Source organism: Crocuta crocuta, unplaced genomic scaffold (genome assembly GCF_008692635.1).
Source record: "Crocuta crocuta isolate KB4526 unplaced genomic scaffold, BGI_CrCroc_1.0 scaffold16, whole genome shotgun sequence".
NCBI classification, from domain to species: domain Eukaryota; kingdom Metazoa; phylum Chordata; class Mammalia; order Carnivora; family Hyaenidae; genus Crocuta; species Crocuta crocuta.
The window spans coordinates 15146636-15167983 of NW_027531893.1; the positions used below are offsets into that span (position 1 = coordinate 15146636).

General features: G+C 42.2%; 1 long non-coding RNA gene across 3 annotated transcripts in view; it reads left to right on the forward strand.

The window, feature by feature from the left end:
- The first annotated feature begins 12537 nt into the window (after window positions 1–12537).
- The window catches only part of LOC144239204 (uncharacterized), a 141404-nt gene continuing 132593 nt past the window's right edge, over window positions 12538–21348 (forward strand). For all 3 annotated transcript variants that reach the window (XR_013337337.1, XR_013337339.1, XR_013337338.1), the window contains exon 1: window positions 12538–12680. This is a non-coding gene — a long non-coding RNA (uncharacterized LOC144239204). The remainder of the gene's footprint in view (window positions 12681–21348) is intronic.

The window sequence follows — 21348 nt, forward strand, 5'->3', positions numbered from 1 at the left end:
ATTTTTTTGTGTGCATATTGGAATATTTAGGGCATTCTACAAATAAGATTATGTCATATGCAAACAAATAATTTTTCTCCTTCCTTTCCAATTTGGACGCCTTTTATTTCTTTTTCTTGCCTAATTGCTCTGGCTAGAATTCCCTGTACTGTGTTGAGTAGAAGTGGTAAAAAGGGGCATTTTTGTCTTATTTCTGATCTTAGGGGGAAAGCTTTTTGTCTTTCATAATTGAGTATCACGTTAGCCATTGCTTTTTCATAAATGACCTTTATCATGTTGAGGTGACCAGTGGATTTTATATTGATAAGACTGTCTCTAATGTGGTGTTGGATGTAAAGAATTATAGCCATTTGAATATTTTGTTGTCATTGGCACAATAAAGTTCCCAGAGGGTGGAACATATCCATTCATGGTGTGTGAGATGACTTGATAAGGTACATTGTAGTAGCATTAAGTAACACTGAGTCCCATTCTTCCACTGGCAAGATTTTATTTCTCACACAAAATTCTTTTTCAGTTTTTCTGATTATATGAATAAATAAGTCTCAGTCTGGTGCTATTACATCTTTAACACTTTTCTAACACTAAGTGATTTTTCTTTTTTATAAAGAAGGCAGATTTCTGTTTCAGTGCCTTTAGCAAACCATGGTGTCTATTTAGAGTTTAATGGTCTTGTCTTATTTTATTTGCATTTATTTTGCCTTCTATTTCTGGAAAGTGATATAGATTTTCCACTTATTTATATCTGTGAAGTAATTACAGATTAGAGGGATAAAGTCTTATTTAAAAAATAAGTGTATTCAAGTAATATACAAGAGAGTTGACCTTTAAAAAGTCATGTAAATTCATCAGTTTGATTAAAGACTAACTTTCTAGTACCAACAGAAGAGTTGGAAGCAAGTTCTTTTCTCACCAAATGAATGGGCTTTGCACAGGGAATGCAGATGTGTAAGGATTAGATTAAATATCTGTGAACTTAAATGATACCCAAACTTTCCTAAACCCAGTGGGGAAGAAGGGGAGAGAGATCCTTAGTCAAAGAGGGGAGTAAAGAGCTATAATTTTTTGATCTTCAAACTGACCATTCCAACACCGGGGCACCTGGGTGGCTCAGTTGGTTGAGCATCTGCCTTCAGCTCAGATCATGCTCTCATGGCTCATGAGTTCGAGCCTTACATTGGGCTTGTTGCTGTCAGCACAGAGCTCACTTCAGATCTTCTGTCCCCCTCTCTCTCTGCCCCTTCTCCACTTGCCTCACTCTCTCAAAAATAAAATTTTATATGTGTCCAGTCAGTGAAAATGAGAATTTCTATCAGTGGTTCTCAGTGGAAAACAACTATATAGTAACGGAAAGAACTGGGTGAACATCTCTTCTTTTTGGCTGCCCTGGAGTATTGGCCATGTGAGCAGACCTAACTTAATTAATGGTATCTAAGGTTCCCAGAAAGGGGCTGACCAGGCTTATAAAAACAGCAATCTTTAACATTACATTCTTACATTTCGATATACAACTGATATCTCCTCTCAATCATCTTATGATTAAATAAGTTGCAAAGCCAGTTTTATGTTTAGAGAAGACCTCTAGGCTTTTGCAGTATTAGGAGCTATCTGGTGACAAAAGAAAAAAAAAACCTCTTGGGGCGCCTGGGTGGCTTAGTCGGTTAAGCGTCCGACTTTCGCTTAGGTCATGATCTCGCGGTTCGTGGGTTCGAGCCCCGCGTCGGGCTCTGTGCTGACTGGCAGCTCAGAGCCTGGAGCCTGTTTCGGAGTCTGTGACTCCCTCTCTCTCTGACCCTCCCCTGCTCATGCTGTCTCTCTCTCTCTCCTACAAATAAATAAAACATTAAAAAATTTAAAAAAAAAAAAAAAGAAAGAAAAACAAACCTCTTGACATAAAGAAATGTTAGTTTGGGGCCTCCTAACCTCACCCCACAAAGGGATTATCGAGGACTCCCTTATCAAGATAGTAAATAATAGTACCAGTGGGTATAACAAAAAGTCATATAAGTGTCCCTGAATGAAGTTTAAGAAATATGAGGCTAAACCATCTATTAGTAGGAAATGGTTGCATCTTATCTTGATGCTGCTGAGCATTTGATTCGTCCAACTCCTCCAGCTCTGAGTATCTGATCATCACATGACCTTTGAATGTTATGTGGCTGTTGACAGGGAGAGAAAGTGCTAGTCACATGGAGTTAGAGGAATCCAACCTGTATGAGGATTCTGCACTGAAAACTATTCAATTAAGTTTGGGGTTTTAAACATCAATTTTGAGAACTTGGATAATGTGAATGTGAAGCTGAGAACACATCCCTTGTTAGTAAAATCAGGGATTCTGCCTGCAAAGCTGAGATTGATCTGAGGGACTGCAGGGCAAGTATTGAATTGAAGTGAAGGACTGGCTTTTGCAGGGCCTCTACAGGCAGCAGCTGGGATTGAGACATACCTCAGCAAAGCTCTCTGAAGAAATAGTTGGATCCTGGCCCAATGGAGGGAGTCAGTTTGTGCCATCCAGTGTGTCCTTTAAGTAACTGTTCATGTGTCCTAGTCCTCCTCCTCCACATAACAAATAATGATCTCGATATAAAGAATTATGAAATTCAGTGGTTGAGAGTAGTTACATGATTTTGGCAGACTGAAAAAGTATGATCAGTTTCACTTGGGTGACATTGATTTATCTGGGTTTCTTCAGTTCTAGATAATTTTCTATCTGTAATATAGAGTTTGCAATTCAGCACCTTGCAAGGCACTCCTCTCCTCTGCTTTGCCCACTTCTCTTTGTCTTTCTCTGATTTCCACACATATTTATTGAGCACCTGGTTTGTATTACATCCTGTGCTAGAGGCAAAAGATGAACTCTGCAGATAGCCACTTGTCTCTTGGACCCCACAACCCAGTGGAAATCAGGGAGGGAGATACAAGTTGTCATAGTAATGATTACTAGTTTACTGAACAAATCCTATGTACCAGGTATATTCTGAGAGCTTCACATATACTAACTCACTTAGCCCTCACAGCAACACTGTGAGAAAGGTGTTAGTATTATCCATTGTACAGATGTGGAAACCAAGTGCATAGAGGTTAAGTAACTTGCCTGATGTCACACAGCTGGTAAATGGAGAATCAGGAATTGGAACCTAAGCAGTATGGTTCTTGAATTCACACTCTTCAGCACATTAGTATATACAACATGAGAAGGACTGTAAGAGGAAAAAATATGAGCATGCCATGGGATCTTGGAAGAGAAGCACCGTGTGTTGTAATGGAGATGATGATGGTGTGTTTGGAGAAGAGGAAGCCAGATGTCATGGGTAAAGGATACAATACTTACTGAAAGAGAAAAATCCCACACATGATATGTAGCTTCTAAGTTCTCATGAAGGCACCCAGCTACCAGTAACACTGCCCAGGAGGAGAGAGGATCCCGTCTGATACTCAGAGGGGATTTCCTTTGGTCCTCATCATGGACATCCTGCTCCCTCCTCGCACTTTGGGAGAAGCTGACCTTTTTTGCCTGCATGCCCACCAAGGGTGGGTCCCTAGTGACACCCAGCACAATCTCATGTGTTCACTGTAGGGTGAGGTGAATTGAAGGGCAGTTTCCCAGGACTGTCATCCCCTAGCAGCACCAAGTCTGTTGCCTGCATGGAGATCTTTCCTGCAGCCCCCTAATCCAGTTGTCCTGCCTGCTGGAGGGGTTAAGAGAGGGTTCTGGTGAAGGTGACCTCTGAAGGGTGAGCAGAAATTTATATGTGACAGCAGTGGTAGGGAAGGGAGGAGAGAATAGGGAACATCCAGGAGACTGCAAATCATTGTGCAGGGTTGGGGGAAGGATGCCAGAAGCAAGAGGCAAGCCTGGAGGGATGGATAATCAGAGGTCAAAGCGTACAAGGTCTTGCAAGTATGATCCTGAATTTGAACTGTGTCCAGTGAGCCACAGGGCATTCTAGACAATTTTGAAAAGGTCTTGTGTAATAATGACAACTTGGATTATTAAGTATTTTATATATACCAGGGACTGCACTAACTTTATGCATTGATTTATTCTTTACAATAACCAACAGTGTGGCCTTTGTAATTCACCCCATTTTACAGATGAGGAAACTGAGGAACAGCAAGATGAAGAAATTTGCTCAAGGCTACTTACCTAGCAAGTGGTGGAGCGGGGTTTGAACCTAGAGATTCTAACTCCAGAGTCTTCATGCTTACCCTGTCTGCTATGTTTTTGAATTGGTCAGGGTGTACCAGGCTGTTGGAACTACAAGCCTCTATCTTCCAGTGGGCAGATTTCTGCATATTTGTCTGGGTCTCCCTCAGAGACCAGAGAGCTGTTTGTGTTGAACCAGCTGAAAAACTGAAAATTTCATCCTTTGCGATTCGGTTTCAGAGCGCGTATGACTGAGCTGAGATGAATTTGAGTTTAATCTTGCATGCCTAACGAACTCATGGAGGTATCTCAGAAATTCTCCTGCTTCTATTAGTGAGATAGTGTGTGGGGCTTATTTCCACTGACAGGCAGTTTTATCATTATTTTTAAAGCAGGGACTTGTCTTGAATAGTTCAGGCAGTGTCAAAAGGAGAGATAACAAACCTCCTAGAATAAAATGTCAGTGCAGGAAAGGAACTAAAAATCAGCTAGTCCAACCCCTTCAATATACAGAAAGGACAGGAATTGTCCTAGTGGCCCATGACTGTGCCCTCAGCCACCTATTGGTAGATTGCCCTTCTGGCTGCCTGGGGAGCAGTGTAGCATGTGAGAAGAGGTGGGGGCTTTGGTATGGGTGGGTGGGATGAATTGGAATTGTGGTTCTTCTAAGGTTTTGTGTGGGATTTGGGGCAAGTCGCACGCTGATGGGGAGACACAGAGCAAAAGCTGCCCATTAGAAGAATCCTGCAGCAGGCAAGAATGGCTCATATCTACCCACTTCCTCCTGTGCTCATTCAAGGGCTGGGAGCAGCCCAGGGAAGTATGACCTGGCAGGAATGCTGCAATTGTTATGAAGTGCTATGGCTGGAGTCTGTAGAACAGCCCTGCTCCCTGCAGTAGGTTCTCTTGAAGGAAGATCTGAGCAGGGCACCACCATAGGCACTACAATGAGCCTCAGCGAATCCTAGTTCAGTACAATTGGATCATCTTTGCAAGATGCAGACCCAACAGTACAATAAGCATTTATTCTTGGTCAGGATGTACCAGGTATTTGGTAATTAGAAGACCCTATCTATGGACTGAGTTGTGTCCTCTCAGAATTCATATGTTGAAGTCCTAACCCACAGAATTTCAGATTGCGACCATATTTGGAGATATGGTCTTAGAAGAGATAAATAAATTGAGGCTAGGTGGGTGGGCTGTAATCCAATATGACAGGAGTCCTTATAAGAATAAGAAATTTGGGCATAGACATGTACAGAAAAGATGAAATGAAGTTATAGGGAGAAGGTAGTCATCCACAAGCCAAGGAACAAGATCTCAGAAGAAACCAACCTTTGATCTTGGATCTCTGGCCTTCAGAATGATGAGAAGATAAATTTATATGGTTGAAGCCACCCAATCTGTGGTGTTTTGTAAGGACAACCTCAGGAAACGAATACAAATATCTCAGGAGAGGCAGAATGGTATTCACAGGGATATAGGGCAGGACCCTTGCTCTTTAATAACTGTAAAAACCATTTACATATAAAAAATCCATTTATTGAGCTTGAGCCCTTAACTTACATCTTTATTTCCTAGGGCTGCCATAATATATTTCCACAAGCTAGGTGGTTTAAAAACAACAGAGGGGCGCCTGGGTGGCTCAGTCAGTTAAGCGTCTGACTTTGGCTCAGATCATGATCTCATGATTTGTGGGTTCGAGCCCCGTGTTGGGCTCTGTGCTGACAGCTAGCTCAGAGCCTGGAGCCTGTCTTCGGATTCTGTGTCTCCCTCTCTCTCTGACTCTCCCCTGCTCATGCTCGCTCTCTCTCTCTCTCTCTCTCTCTCACTCTCTCTAACTCTCTCTCTCACTCTCTCACTCTCTCTCAGAAATAAATAAAACATCAAAAAAAATTAAAAAATAAAAACAACAGAAATTCTCCTCTCACAGTTAGGAAACCAGAACTCTGAAATCGAGGTGTTGGTAGGGTTTATTTTTCCTGGAAGGTCTGAGGGAGAAGCCATCCCAAGATTGTTTCCCAGCTTGTGGTGGTTACCAGCCATTCTTTGTGCTCGTTGGCTTATAGATGCATCACTCCAACATCATCTACTTTCTTTACATCACTTCTCTGTGTCTCTGTGTGTCCTTTTCTGCCATTGTTATTGAGTTTAGCTCCGCCCCCCCTTCCCCCCCCAAACAAGCATGATCTCATCTTGATCCTTGTCTTAATTGTATCTGCCAAGACCCTGTTTCCAAAGAAGGTCACATTTCTAAGGTCACATTCCTGTTTCTCGAATGAACTATTCGGGGGACCTTATTTAACCTCATACCATATATTCTTTAATTTTCCAACAATTCTATGGGGTAGGTAGAGTTAACACAGAGGAAGAAACAAAAGTTCAGAGAGGTTCAGTAATTTGCTTAAGGTCTTACATCTGGTATGTTATCAAGCTAAGATTTGAGTTGGACATTCTAGTTTTAAAATCTCTATGCTTATACTGTTAAACTGCTCTCATACCGTAAACTGTTACACTACTGTATGTCTGTTACATTTCTATGTGATAAAAGGAATATTAATTTGATTATCTCCTACTCCTACCCAAGCAACCACTGATCTGATTTCTGTCACCACAGCTTATTTTTGTCTGTACTGAAATCTCACATAAATGGGATTAGACAATCTGTAGTCTCTTGCTTCTGGACTTAATTTCACTCAACATAATGTATTTGAGATTCATGTATGTTATTGTATATATTCTTTATTTTATTGATATAATTTCATTGCATAAATTATTGAAATTTCTTTTTTTAAAAAATTTTCAGTGTTTAGTTTTGAGAGAGAGAGACAGAGCATGAGTGGGGGAGAGGCAGAGAGAGAAGGAGACACAGAATTCAAAGCAGGCTGCAGGCTTTGAGCTGTCAGCACAGAGCCTGACATGGGGCTTGAACCCATCAACCATGAGATCAGGACCTAAGCCAAAGCTGGATGCCTAACCGACTGAGCCCCCCAGGTGCCCCTGAAATTTCTTTTGATAACATTTGAATCATTTACAAGTTTTGTTTATTATTAATAGAGCTGCTCTCAAACATCCTTCCAAAAAGTTATTTTGGGGGCACATGTTATCATTTCTCTTGGATGTTTAGGAGGTAAAATTGTTAGATCATTCATGGTGTGTGTTTAACTAACTGCCAAACTTTTTTCAGAGTGGTTCTTAACATTTTACATGTCTGTCAGCAATGTGTGAGAGTTCCAACTGGTCCATGTACTCACCAGTATTTGGGGTTATCTGTCTTCAGTTTTAGCTTTTCTAGGGGTATGAAGTAGTATCTTATTGTAGCTTTAATTTGCATCTCCCTGAAGATTAATGATACACAGCATCTTTTCATATGGCTCATTGGCCATTTGAGTATCTTCTTTGTGAAATATCTATTTAAGTCTTTTGCCTGTTAAATATTTTTTATTATGGGTTGTATGACTTATTTATGTATTGTGGATACAAATACTTTGTCAGATATATGTACTGTGAATATTTTCTCCCAGTCTATGCTTCACCTTTTCATTTTCTTAATGACCTCTGTTTTTAAAAAAACATTCAGCTAGGTGACATACAGTGCTTTATTAAATAAGTTTCAGGTGTACAATAAAGTGACTAACGACATCTTTTGAAGAACAACAGGTTTTAGTTTTGATAAAGTTTATTATTTCAAATGGTTAAAAATTTTTTTGATGTTTTTATTATTTATTTTTGAGAGAAAGACAGAGTGAGTGGGGGAGGGGCAGAGAGAGAGGGAGACAGAGAATCTGAAGCAGGCTCCAGACTCAGAGCTGTTAGCACAGAGCCTGAAGAGGGCTCGAACTTGCCAACTGCGAGGTCATGACCTGAGCCAAATATGGATGTTTAACTGACTGAGCCACCCAGGTGCCCCTATTATTTAAAAATTCTTATGGTTAATTTTTTCCTGTCCTGAGAAATCTTTGTCTAAATCAAGGTTTCAGATATATTGTCTTATATTTTTCAGAAGTTTTTATAGTTTTAGCTTTACATTTAACTCTCTGACCCATCTGGAATTAATTTTTTTGTTTGGTGTGAGGTAAAGTTTGAGGACCTCCAAATCCACAGTTAAATGATTTACCCATGTGCTATAAAAATAATGATATTAATAATAAAGAGAAAAATAACAACAATATAAAACTAATACATACTCAGGACTCTTGCAGGTGCAAATGACAGAAAATCCAACTCATAATAGAATAAGGAAGGGAAAATGTATGGATTCATGTAATTGAAAAAGTTTAAGAGGAGTTCATAATTGACTTTTAATTATAAGTATCAAGGCATGGAAGAATTTGATAGTACTTCATTCAGGTAATTTTAGAAGAGTGAACATGCAGGTATGGCTGGATCCAGGGGCTTGAATCATGAGATTAGCACTTAGTTTCTCTCTCTCTCTCCTTATCTTAATCATCTCTCCTCAGTGTGGTCTGCATTTTTAAACAAGCTCTTCCCTCATGGTAATTATGAGCAATTCTAGGCTTATTTCTTATCCTATCAATAACCAAACTCCTCAGTAGTTTGATGGGTTACATTTTATTGATTTTTAAAATCTGAGCTTCTAAAATGCCTTGGCATGGCAGCTTGCAGCTAATGCCCCAGAAGTTATGGAGGGAACTTTGCTGCTGCCAGGCTGTCTAGTTGAAGTTTGTATTCTCCCAATTTTCTCAGCACAGTGTCTTTTTCTACATTGAAAAGCCCTGAGTTATTGATGGGTCACTGTAAAGCAGTGATTCAGAGCTATGGAGTTAGACATAATCAGTTTTCACTGTCTTGTTGTTCTGCTTTGTGACTTTAGGCAAGCTGTTTGAGCTCTCAGAGACTCAATTTCCTCATCCGAGAAAGGGGAATAATAAAAGTACTGTCTTTTAGGATTGTTGTAGGAGGAAAATGAGATAATACATGCATGAAAATTAGGATGAAAATTGGTACTTCAATAAATATCAACTATTTTATTGCAGAATTGGATAGCAATGAGTTCGTCATTCTCTAGGGGAGATAAATATACAGCTTGAACTTTAATACTTTAGGCTAACCATGATAAAGATAATTTTGAATTATCTATATTATTAACTGCAAGAGTGGTTCAGGGGGCACCCCTTCTGCTGCCTCTTGCATGCTCTGTCCAGCAGACCCTGTACATAGCCATCACTAGCCATATGAGAAATGATGCTTTGATTACATAGAAAAGTACTCTGCCATCACCTACTCCCCAAATTCAGGGCTCTCAGATAATAAACTGAAATGAGAAACAGCTTAGATCCAAGCCCAGAATGAGGTCTCTTACTTCCTTAATTCCTGACTTGAGACAGCTACCTGGTCAATGCAGAACTGGTCAGATATACAACCAGGCACATGCAAGGAAGCACAAACATAAAATCTGGTTGATAGTGAGGGGTGCTTCCTACATGCAGACAGAAGGGGAGAGATGGCTCTGTGGTATTCAAGTCAGATATTGAAAAGCAAATAAACCAGGAAAGGGGCAAAGAGGGTATGCCATACATTTGCAGTAGCTATTAACAGGGCTAGCTGCCCACCAGTAAATTAGGCTTGCACTGATTACGGGAGCAAGTAAGAGAGCTGGGAAAGGACCAGAGGCTCTCCACCTAGAACCTCCATGCAGTGAGAGGAAAGAAGGAGAAACAACTCTCTTTAAAAATCTTTTAATTCAAAGCAGTTTTATGACCTTTGAAAGCCAAACTGAAATTAACATAGTGTTGCTAAGTAGAGAGACTTTCCTGCTGGGTCTTCTATAATGAATAAACACCATTCATTTGTAATTAGCAGCACCCAGCTGCATATGGGCAATTAATATGCTAACATGAATTAAAACAGTAGGTACTCTTAAGAAGGCAAAACATCAAGGCTTTCTTGGTTTACTCATGTTTGCCTTATGTGATTCTGAAATAGCAGGAGCTTTTTTCTTTGGCTCTCTTGTGATCTTATGCACACTGGTGTGAGGAATATCAGGTTTTTTTTTTAACACAGGGCATTGGCAGGCAGTACAGTGCCACAGGCAGCCTTCCCTTCTGCACTGTTAGGTTTCATTCTCTAGCCAGAGGCGTTATTGGCTCGTAATTGGGAAGTCCAAGAGAAGATTTATCTCACTTTAGATTTTGCTTTTGTTTCATTAACCATTTGTGATTTGTCCTTGCCTCTTTATAGAAAGGATTCTAAATAATCTATTATGTGGGAAAGATGAGATCCCCAAAAGTTCATTAAGACCCTCACTGGGACTGCTTTGAGAAACTGGTCTCCCCCAGGGCAGCAGGTAGGAGGCAAGCTGGAACTCAGCTTTGCCACCCTCACGATGGGGATGTGGGGTTGACAGCATCTCTCATCTGTGGGGTAGAACCTGACCAGCCTCACCAGCTCCTGATATCAGTAGCTTCAGGGCGTTAAGTCCTTCCCAATAGTTTTGGGGGACTGTTTCCTCAAATGAATGCAGTTTTCAGATACATGGCTTGCATATGTCAAGAAGAGCCTAATATCTTATTTTCACCCCTCATTTGCTAGGCCAGTCCTTTTTTATAGCATGCAAAGAAACTTCCATCTTGGTCAAAGTATTGTGATTTCTGAATTACGATAAAAACTTCCAAATCAATGAGCTGATACATCACAGCCACAATGTGGCCAGTGAAATGATGGAAGGAGTTTCATCATTGCAGGAAGCCTTTAGCCTTCCAAGCCAGCTTGGTCAGGAAAGAACAAACATTGTGGAGGAGATGTGAGTTCCATTTCTGCCTTTTCTACTTCTGTTGTGTGTACTTGGGTGATGATTTTAGCCCCTTGAGTCTTAGTTTCCTGAGGACAACATGCCTTGCTTCAAAGGGAGCTGTGACAGTTATACTTTGCTTGGGACATAAAGGCAAGCTCAGTAAATAGCTTTAATTATTGCGAGAGGTACCAGGCACAGTAGAATGAGCTTTTGGAGTCACACTGACCTGGATCCAAAGCCCAATTGCTCTTATTAGCAGTGTGACCTTCAGCAATTTATTTAACCTTGCTGAGAGTGAGCTTCTTAATGTGCTAAGTTGAGGGTGATACGACATACTCCATAGGGCTCTTGGGGGATAATTGGAACTGTATATTCAAAAGCATCAAGCTTGGTTCCTGAAACATTAATAGGTGCTTAATAAACCTTGGCTTCCCTTATCTACTGGTGTTGAAGAAGCCAAGAAGCAGGAATGGGGCAGAAGGACATGGCTTGGAATCTTGGCTATATCCCTGACAAGCTGTTTAATCCAGGGTTAGTTACATAACCTCTCGGAGCCCCAATTTCCTCCTCTGTACACAGGAGAGTGTAAGATTATTTATGACAGGCTTAAATGAGAAATATGGTAAGTATGTGGCACAAAGCAATAACAGCTCATATTCATTGCATTAATTGTACTAAACCCTGTTCTAAGTAATTTACATATATTGATTCATTAAATCTTGAGACTAGGGACTGTTACTAGGCCCATTTTACCAATAAGGAAATTGGGGTTCTGAGAGTTATGATCAAGGTCATTTGCTAGGGGACTGGGTTTAAATAGAGGTAATCTGATTCCAGATCCCAGATTCTTAACCATTGTGTTCCATGAATTCATTTCTATCCTGTAACCTTTAAAGACTCATAAATGAATTTGGAAAGGACATAAGGTAAAGGAGCCCTATGGCCATGTTTAATCATAGCATCATGGACTGGATACAGGCATGGACTGCCTAATGTGGCCAGAACATGCCTGAAGGGCCAGTGTTGCTGTGAATCAGAACCAATGGTTTTCTTTTTCTCTCCTTCGTCAGAAAGAGTCCAGCTGGCTTGGATCAAATGAGAGGCAGGTTGCTATGACTGGCATTTGCAATGTATTAATCAGGAAAGGCCAGACTTGCTATAGTAACAACCCCCCAAGACCATGTCTATTCTCAAGTCTCAGTGGCGTAAACAATAAAGTTTATTTATTTTTATTTTTAAAGATTTTATTTTTAAGTTATCTCCACACCCAATGTGGGGCTCACTCATAACCCCAAGATCGAGAGTTGCATGCTTCACCAACTGAGCCAGCCAGGCACCCCTAAAGGTTTACTTCTTACTCATGTCACAGTCTGGGTGAAAATCAGGCAGCTGTCCTGGTGGTTCTCGTCTAAGCAGTTACTTAGAAATGCTGACTCTCTCCATCATGTGACCCTGCCGCCTTCAACACAAAACTTGGTGATTGCCACATAAGGGAAAATAGAGTATGGGTGGTCACTTAAGGGTTTGGGGCTATACCTGGAGGTGGCATTCATCACTTCTCTATTCCTCCCATCCACAGAACATAGTCATACGGTTTCAACCTCATAGCAAAGGAGGCTGGAAATGTGGTCTCTTTTCGTACCAAGGAAGAGGAAATGTATGGAAGAAATATCCAGCCATTTTTCCAGTGTGTGCAATGGGGAAGAAGTAGATCTTCCTCAAAGAGAAAGCATGGCTCTGCTACCCAAAGCATGGGAATGTGGGATGGGCAGAAACAAGGTAAGGGAATCTAGGAGGGCTTCCCGGTGGAGGTGGTGCTGAAGCTTCAAGTTTAGGTAGGAAGTAGCTAGGTGAAGAGGGAGGGGTAGAGAGCAACTCTCCCAGAGGGAGTGAAAAGCATGCAGGAAGGCCCAAATAAGAGAGAAGGCATTTCCTTTCCCTTCAGGGGACATGTTCCATTCATTGAGTCTGGTGCACAAAGTGGGGAAGAATAAGTGGAGAGATGACCAGAGAGTGGATCATGAAGGGCTAAATAGGTCCTATAAGGAGATAGGGCTTCACTGCAAGAGCAATACAGAGCCACAGGAGAATTCAAGCAGGGGGTGACATAATCAGATTTGCATTTAGAAAGAGCCTTTTCCATCCAGTGAGTTGAATAGGGGCAGGGTGAGAGGAAGCTGACAAAAACTCTCACCCTTAACTTGTCCTACCTGAGTGATGCTGGGCGAGTACAGGTGATTTAAAGTGGGATGCAAGTCCTCCTTGGGATGTATGACGTACAGAAAACCTGGCATCATAAACTAGAGACCCATGTCTGGTATTTAGCTCACAGATGACATGTCCTGTTTGGCTTAAGAAAGATCTTTTAAGTTTACTTTTAAATTTTGAAACAGTGGGCAGCACTTAAGAAGGAGGAAATTTCACATAAAAATACAGATGTCTAGATTTATTAATCTGCTTGGGCTGCCATAAAAAATACCACAGACTGAATGCCTGAAACAACAGTTTTTCTCACAGAGGCTGAAAATTCAAGATCAAGGTGTTGGTAGATTGTTTTCTTTTGATGCCTCTCTTAGCTTGCAGATGAGTGCCTTCTTTCTCTATCCTCATATGGTCTTTTCTCTGTGCATGTGTGTTCCTGGTGTCTCTTCCTCTTCTTATAAGGACATTAGTACTATTGGATCAGGGCCCCACCCTTAGGACCTTATTTATTTAACCTTTGAACCTTCATTTACCTCCTTAAAAATTTTTTAATGTTTTATTAATTTCTGAGAGAAAGAGAGCATGAGTAGGGGAGGGTCAGAGAGAGAGGGAGACACAGAATTCAAAACAGTCCCCAGGCTCTGAGCTGGCAGTCAGCACAGAGCCCGACACAGGGCTCGAACCCACAAACCGTGAGATCATGACCTGAGTCGAAGTTGGATGCTTAACCGACTGAGCCACCCAGGCACCCCATCCTCCTTAAAAAGCCTTATCTCTGAATATGGTAACTTTGGAGGTTAGGGCTTCAACATACAAATTTCACCCTAGTTTCAGTTCATGATACGAGATTTCAGTTATTTGTTGAATAAATGTTTATTAAGTACTTATTATATGGTTCCAAGTGCTTAAGATATAGCGATAAATAAAAGAGAAGCTGCTTACAGAAAGAGAAATCAAGAAACTGCTCCCATTCACAATTGCACAAAAAACCATAAAATACCTCGGNGGGTGATAAAAGCTATAGAAAAAAATTAGAGCAGGAAAGAAGCTTCTGAAGGGCTAGGGTATGGGGAGGGCATTTACTTAATAATGTAGAGTCTATCTCATTGAGAGGCTGGAGATCAGAGCAAAGATTTGAAAGTAGTGAGGAAATGAGATATGAGGGTGTCTAGGGTAAGAACTTTCCAAGCAGAGGAAACAGCATGTGAAAAGGCCCTGAGATGGGAGAGTGGCTGGTGTGTTTGAGGATCAGCAGGGATCCAGAGTGGTTGGAGCAGAGTAAGTGGAGTGGGAGTGGTAGGAAACGAGGCCACAGAGATGTTGGGAGTGGTGGAGGGGAGCAGATAATGAAGGTCTTATAAGCTGTTGTCAGGACTTTGGCTTTTCCTCTGGGGAAATGGGAAGCCTTCTGTCCTAAAGAATTCAGAAGACTGGGCTACAATGGACCACAATTCCACCTGGGCAGCAGGTGGCGAGAATTCTACATCTGCTCTTTCCTTACCTTTTGTTCTCCAATTTGCCATAGTCTCTGCTACTCTCTACTGGCTTTCATCCTGCCATGTGTCATTCACTTATGTTTCATATTTGGCCCCTGTAGGCATTTAAGGATGTGATTCCTATTTTGTGGATCAGTGTCTCAGAAAATAGCATCTTTAGGAATTGACTTCCTTTGAGTGAAAACTTGGTTCTGGTTTGCAGAGAAAACAAACACATCATGGAGGCCCCTGATAGTCTGGATTGATGCAGGCTGCATCACAAGTCATTAGAGACAAATTGAGTCTAGTGGGAAAATATCTATCATGACCCCTCACCTCGTCAACTTGTCTCATACTTCAGAGACTCCTCCCACACTCTGTCTCTGGGAGCATTTGGCACTGATGTGGGGCTTAATTAAAAGAGCACCACATGCTGGCTTCCCTCCATTGCGTCTGAATGGGCTAGTAAGAGAGCATAGGATTCCCCATGCTCCTCAGCAAGGCTGCTTGAGTTGTTATGTTGCCAGAGCTGGGGCTGTAGGCACTTGGAAAGCAGAATGGCTTAGGCCGGAAAGCTTAAAACTGATGTATCTTTGGGGCACCTGGGTGGCTCAGAAGATTAAGCATTCGACTTTGGCTCAGGTCATAATCTCACATTTCTTGAGTTCAAGCCCCGGGTTGGGCTCTGAGCCTGGAACCTGCTTCAGATTTTGTGTCTCCCTTTCTGTCTCTGCCCCTCCCCTGTTTGTGTGCTCTCTATCTCTCAAAATAAACACACATTAAAAAACAGTAAAACAAAACGAACAAAAAACCAACCCTGATATACCTTCATACAAAGTAGCTTTGGTATAGTCTTGGTCAAGTTAGAGGATCCTGCAAGACTTTTCAGTGCTATGATCCTAGGCCTGGGCCTCGCCCCCTGGGTGTTGGAATGAAAGTTGAGGAGAGGTCATGATCATATGAGAAGGGGCAGATCTGAACTATCCATGGGGTTAGATCCCTGATCCTTGACAGCGGTATGAGGTAAGGACTTTTGTCTGTCTTCAAAGTAATGGCATCCAGGTGATGATTTAAATGAGATAATGAGATATTTTAAAGACTAGTCAGTGATTCTCAGCTGTGGCTGCTTTTTAGAATCATTTTGAGAACTTATAAAAAATAGTGATGCCTTGACCCCATCTCAGGTCTGTCAAATCAGATTCTCTGGTGGTATAGTCTGGACATTGGTATTTTTAAACTCCCAGATGATTCTAAAGTGCAGCCAGGATGGAAAACCAGTGCTTTGGTCATTTGAGCAGCATCTTTGTGGGTTCTGCCATATCCAGTCCCCATAATAAAAATGAAAACAAAATAGTGTTTTCAAATGCTGGCTGTTTACCATTGCCCACCACAGTCTGTGAGCCCAAGGCCTCCTCTATTAGGAAGGAAGATGAGCAAGCATCATAGTCACCAAACTATAACTTTCTATTTGATGTAATCATAATTTAGAAGAGTACACCCTTCTGACTATGAACTTTGATATTGTTTAATTCCATGGCCAGGTGTCCCCTCATGGCATCTCCATTCTGTACCTGCCACCAGGTGATGAGCCCTGCTTAGCAAAAACCCTGAGAGAATTCATGTTTCTGGCAAGTCATTTCCATCTTTCCCTCCTTCTTCCTTCTACTCCTTACCTTTTCTTCACTCCTCTCTCTTTTTCTTTTCCTTGGGTTTGCATCCCTCTCTCTGTGCTTCCCTCTCTCCTTTCCCCTCTCGTTTTACAGATTCATCTCTAAATACGTGCACCCTCCATCCATCACTTGCCTTGGGGCTCAGGCCCTCCATTGCTTTCTGCACAAAGCACCCCCTCACTTTGCCCTCCTCATCCCCATCTGTCCAAATCCACCCCATCCTCCAAGGCCTCCCAAATGGTGGTTGATATGGGAAGACTTCCCTGGCCCCCTTTGTAGGCTGCCATTAGCATTTTATCCTGATGCCTATATGGCCTTACCACTCTGCCTTGTGGAGTATGGAGTGCTGGCAGGGAGGGGGTTAAGGGGCAGGCTGTGCAACTACACTGCCCAGTTTTCATTTCCGCCTCTGTTCCTTGCTTTTTGTATCTCACTTTCCTCACTTGTGAAATGAGGATAATAATTGTACCTACTTCATTAGGCAATGGTGTTGATGAACTAAATTAACACATGGTGCCCAACACAATGATTGTTACCATATGACAACTTGCACATGTATCTACTCCCCCTGAGCACTGTTCTTGTGCAGAAGCCTAATCGGATTCCTCCCCATCACACCTGTGTTCAACGCCAGGCGCATAGTCCATACACAGGACATGTCTGTTGAAGCAACAAAGTAGATTTGAATGACTGCCTGTCAAACAGGGTCTTAGTACCTAAGGAAACTTAGACTCCATGTATGGTTCCGGAAGTCATTCTCCTGAGTCATTGAGAGTGCCAACTCTGGAGTCTGACATCCCAGGTTCACATTTAGATTCTGCCACTTCCCAACTGTGTAACCTGGGCGGGGGTGAGGAGGGGCCCCTCCTGTACCTCAGTTTCCACATCTATAAATGGATATAATAAAGCACCTACCTCATAGGGTTGTTGGAGGATTATATGAGTTATTTCTTACAAAGAGCCTTGGAAGGGTACTTGGCAGTCTGGTGAGCAGGAAATACTGGTTCATGATTGTTGTTTTCTCTTGTGTATGTATTAAATGTCAAGCTTAGAGCTTCACACCCTCTGCCATCCCCCACCCTACACAGGTATATACTCCAGAGTGAGAAACCTAAAGAGGAGAGAGGGAGGGGAGAGAGAGAGAGAGAGAGAGAGAGAGAGACTCAGACCCCTGGGGCAATGGCAGAGGCAGATGTGACAGCTAATTACCTCTCACTGTTATGAATTCTGCCCTCCTGCCTCATTCAGAGCTCCTTTTCATAAGATGATGGAGACATCATGAGAACATCCAGCCATTAGTTAGATGGCACAGCGGTCTAGTAAATTGTCTTACTGGCTCTGAAGAGCTTCCTCTCACATGTTGTTTTTCCAGAAATCCCAGGGACTCCTGTTTTTCTGTGATGCCAGCTGGATGTGATAGAGCTTCGGTGACCCCTCTCTTCCCCTGGGTCAAGGGTGTGGGGCAGGAGTTTGCAGACAATTCATTCAGGACTCCAAATCTTTTCTTTGTCCGAGCTGGCTAGAGGAGTGATTTATATTCTGCCTAAGGCAAGAGCCAGCTTCCTCTTTTTCCCTTGTTGTTTGGAGATAAATAAATAACAAGGAGGGAGTTGTAACATAGGAGGGGAACTGAAGCCAGCAGGTCAATTTGAGCCTGGTGAGAAGGAGAGAATGGTAGACCCAGGGGTGAGAAGTAGTTGGGAGCTCTTAGTCCTAAGGAAACACCTGTAGTCGGGGAGGGGGCTGCCAGCTCTCACTCCCAGCCTCCAGGTCCCTGGGAAATAGGGAACAAATAAGTACGCTGTGTGCTCTTTCCTGGCATTCTTCATTTGATCTGATTCTCACAACCTAAGTTAGAACATATTTTCCCCATTTTAGAAACAGAAATGAAAACCCAGAGTAGTGAAATGACTTGCCCAGAGTCACCCAGCTAGTGAATAGCAGAATTGGCATTCTAAATCAAATTTAACTTTTTTTTTTTTACCATCCCCTGCTGTCAAAGAGACAAAAGGAGTTGCCACCTATGAGGATTCAGAAAACCAGGATATTCTGAAGCATCTTCCACTACCATTGCCACCAGATGACCTTTAGTGAACATTTATTCTATGCACTATGCACAGAGCTAAGCACTGTATGCACATCATCTTACTTCATCCTAAGTCACCCTTATGAAGTTGATGTAATTTTGCCTGTTTCACATCTGAGGATGCCCAAAATGGTAAGGTGACAAAGCTCGGTCTGTTTAGATCCTTTCACTGTGTCACACCCACTGCTTTTTCCCTACACCCCTTTTGGAAGTTTTGGAGATGCCATTTTATCTCTGGCTGTGTTGCCTGGGAGGCCTCTTAGCACAGTAAAGAGCCCTGGAGTATCCCACAGTATAGTGGTTTTCACAGCATGCTTCGGGGGCCCTGGGGGTCCAGAGAGGTGTCTTAGGAGCCAAGGTCATGGTGTTAGTATGCAGCAGAGCTCTGGGGTCTCGTGTCAGAACAGCCAAAGCTGCTTCTTCCTCATCTGTTACATAAACTAGACTTCTACACCCCACTGCTTTTGGGGAAAGCATTCTGTGATGTAGCATGGTTGCCAGCAAGTCAGACAGCTCTGGTTCAAATCCTTGCTCTCCATTTGCTAGCTTGAGCAAGTGACCTTGGGCAAGGTGCTTAATCTCTCTGTGTCTCAGGTTTATCGACTATAAAATGGAGAAGATAATAATAGAACCTGCCTTATAGGCTTCTTTTGAGAACTAAGTGTGGTGGCACATGCAAACGTTTAGCCTGGAATATGGTAAATACCAGTAAATGCTGCTTCCTCTTCTCCTCCATGCTTCACTTTACTTAATCCAAAAAGTTGATTGGAGCAAACACTCTTTCCAAAAAGGATGGAGAAGATTCATAATCATTTATTCATTCATCCAGCCAGCCATCCAAATGCCTTAATTATTGTTTGAGGATATACTATATGCCTACTGCTGTGCCAGGGGTTTGAGTTATAGGAGTAATAGTGGGGGCAGGACATAGAATGTTCTGTGCTATCTGCCCACACATTTGTTCATCCATTTGTCTGAACGTCCGTCCGTCCATCCATCCATCCATCCATCCATCCAGTATTCATTGAGTACTTACTGTGTGTCAGGCCACATACAGTGAGCTGCCGGGGTGTTCTACCATATCTCAGACTTGCTTCTAAGTCTTCTTCTTTCCCATACCACTTGGCTTTAGAGGTCTTCTTAATCTTGGCTCTAGCACCTTACATGTCCTCCTAGAGTGCTGTGAAGCCCCCAAAATGCAGTAGGCAGACCATTAACAGACGGGGTGAGATGTCAGCTGCCCTTATGGTTATGGATGTGGAGTATGGTGTGGTCTTCTTTATACATACTTCCATGATACCTCATTTTGTTTTATGTTTTGTCATGTTGTACAACCCCTGATCTTGCTCTATACATCCTCCTGAATATAGAAAAAAGAGTGTGTCCTAAACACAGAACAAGCGGCATCGCCAATGAATGGGGACATAGGAAGATTAAGATGTGATCCCCACTACATTGCAGGGCACGGTGACAGAATGACAGGTTTCATAGCCTCTCCCTTCCTCTCCTTCTCTCCATGTGTATATGGATGTGCATACATATGTTAATGACATAGCCACATTGGTATGTGTGCTTGGTGTGTATATGTATGAACCAATGTATGAATGAATAAGTGTGCATGGGATTGGAGTGTGTGGAATGCATATTTAGAAGCATAGGTATCATATACATGCATTGCTTTATTAAGTGTGTGTGTTTCTACTTGAGCTTGCCTGTTTATGTGTAAATATAGATACACAAGCAGCTGTGTCTGTGAGTATGAAAACCATACAGCTAGTTGTCCCCTGCATCCATTATTCTATTCTTGTATGGTGATAGACTTTTTGCTACATATGTGGCTTCTCAGATTGAAGATTGCTTTCTAGTCTCCCTTGTAGTGAGATACACCCATGTGACTAAGTTCTGACCAATAGAGTGTGAGCAGAAATTATGTGCAAGATGTACTGTCCCCATTCTTCCTTGTTCATCACTCCCCTGGGCTGAAATGTGGGCACTGGGATGAGCTGTCTTAGACCACACAGTTGAGGGCATCATCCTGTGTGTGAAAGAACACAACACAGTGGGAGGATCCTGAACCACAGACACTCTGGAGCCTCTTTACTGGCCCTAACCTGCTTTTTCCAGATTGTTTCATGAGACAACAAGGAATTTCTTATTTAAGCCACCCTCTTAAGTCTCGGTTATAGCAACTGCAGAAGCTGTACTAAGTTGTTTCTTAACTGAATATGATGTGTGTATATATGTGCATAATTCTTTTTTTTTAATTTTTTGATGTTTATTTTTGAGAAAGAGAGAGACAGAGCATGACAGGTGAGAGGCAGAGAGAGAGAGGGAGACACAGAATCCAAAAACAGGCTCCAGGCTCCGAGCTGACAGCACAGAGCCCAGTGTGGGGCTTGAACTCACTAAATGCGAGATCACGATCTGAGCCAAAGTTGGATGCTTAACCTACTGAGCCACCCAGGTGCCCTGTGCATAATTCTTTAAAGGTAATTTCCTCCCTGTAGAGTTTGAATGTCTCAAGTTAGGTATTTGCATGTAATCTACCTAGAAAGGCTCTGCTTGGAATATGGCAAATTGTTTTGCTTATTTGGAAAGAGATAGATGTGAGGTTGCAGTGTTGAGGGTCCAGCTGTAGGGCCAGTTGAGATGCTCAGGAGAGTAAAAAGGGTCTGTCTTCTAGTTAGAGACCTGACCACCGCTTGTATGACCTTGAGCAAATCCTACTTGCCCACTTCCCATGTAGATTGTATTTCTTTCTGCCCTGAATAAATACTTCAAGGCTTGCAGGTACATGACTGCCTTAGCCAAAGATTATTTGTTCCACAGTGCTAGGGTGCAGAAAACTTCTCATTTCTTCATTTTTCTAAATCAAATGAAATCTGGTTCTGAGCACCCACCCACATGACTGATGGGACAGACAGTATCTGTCATCTTTGGGCTGCCTCCCCCATCTCATGGGACTGTATCAGATCCTAGAGCTTATTTTGGTGCCAGCAAGGGCATGGTCCTCA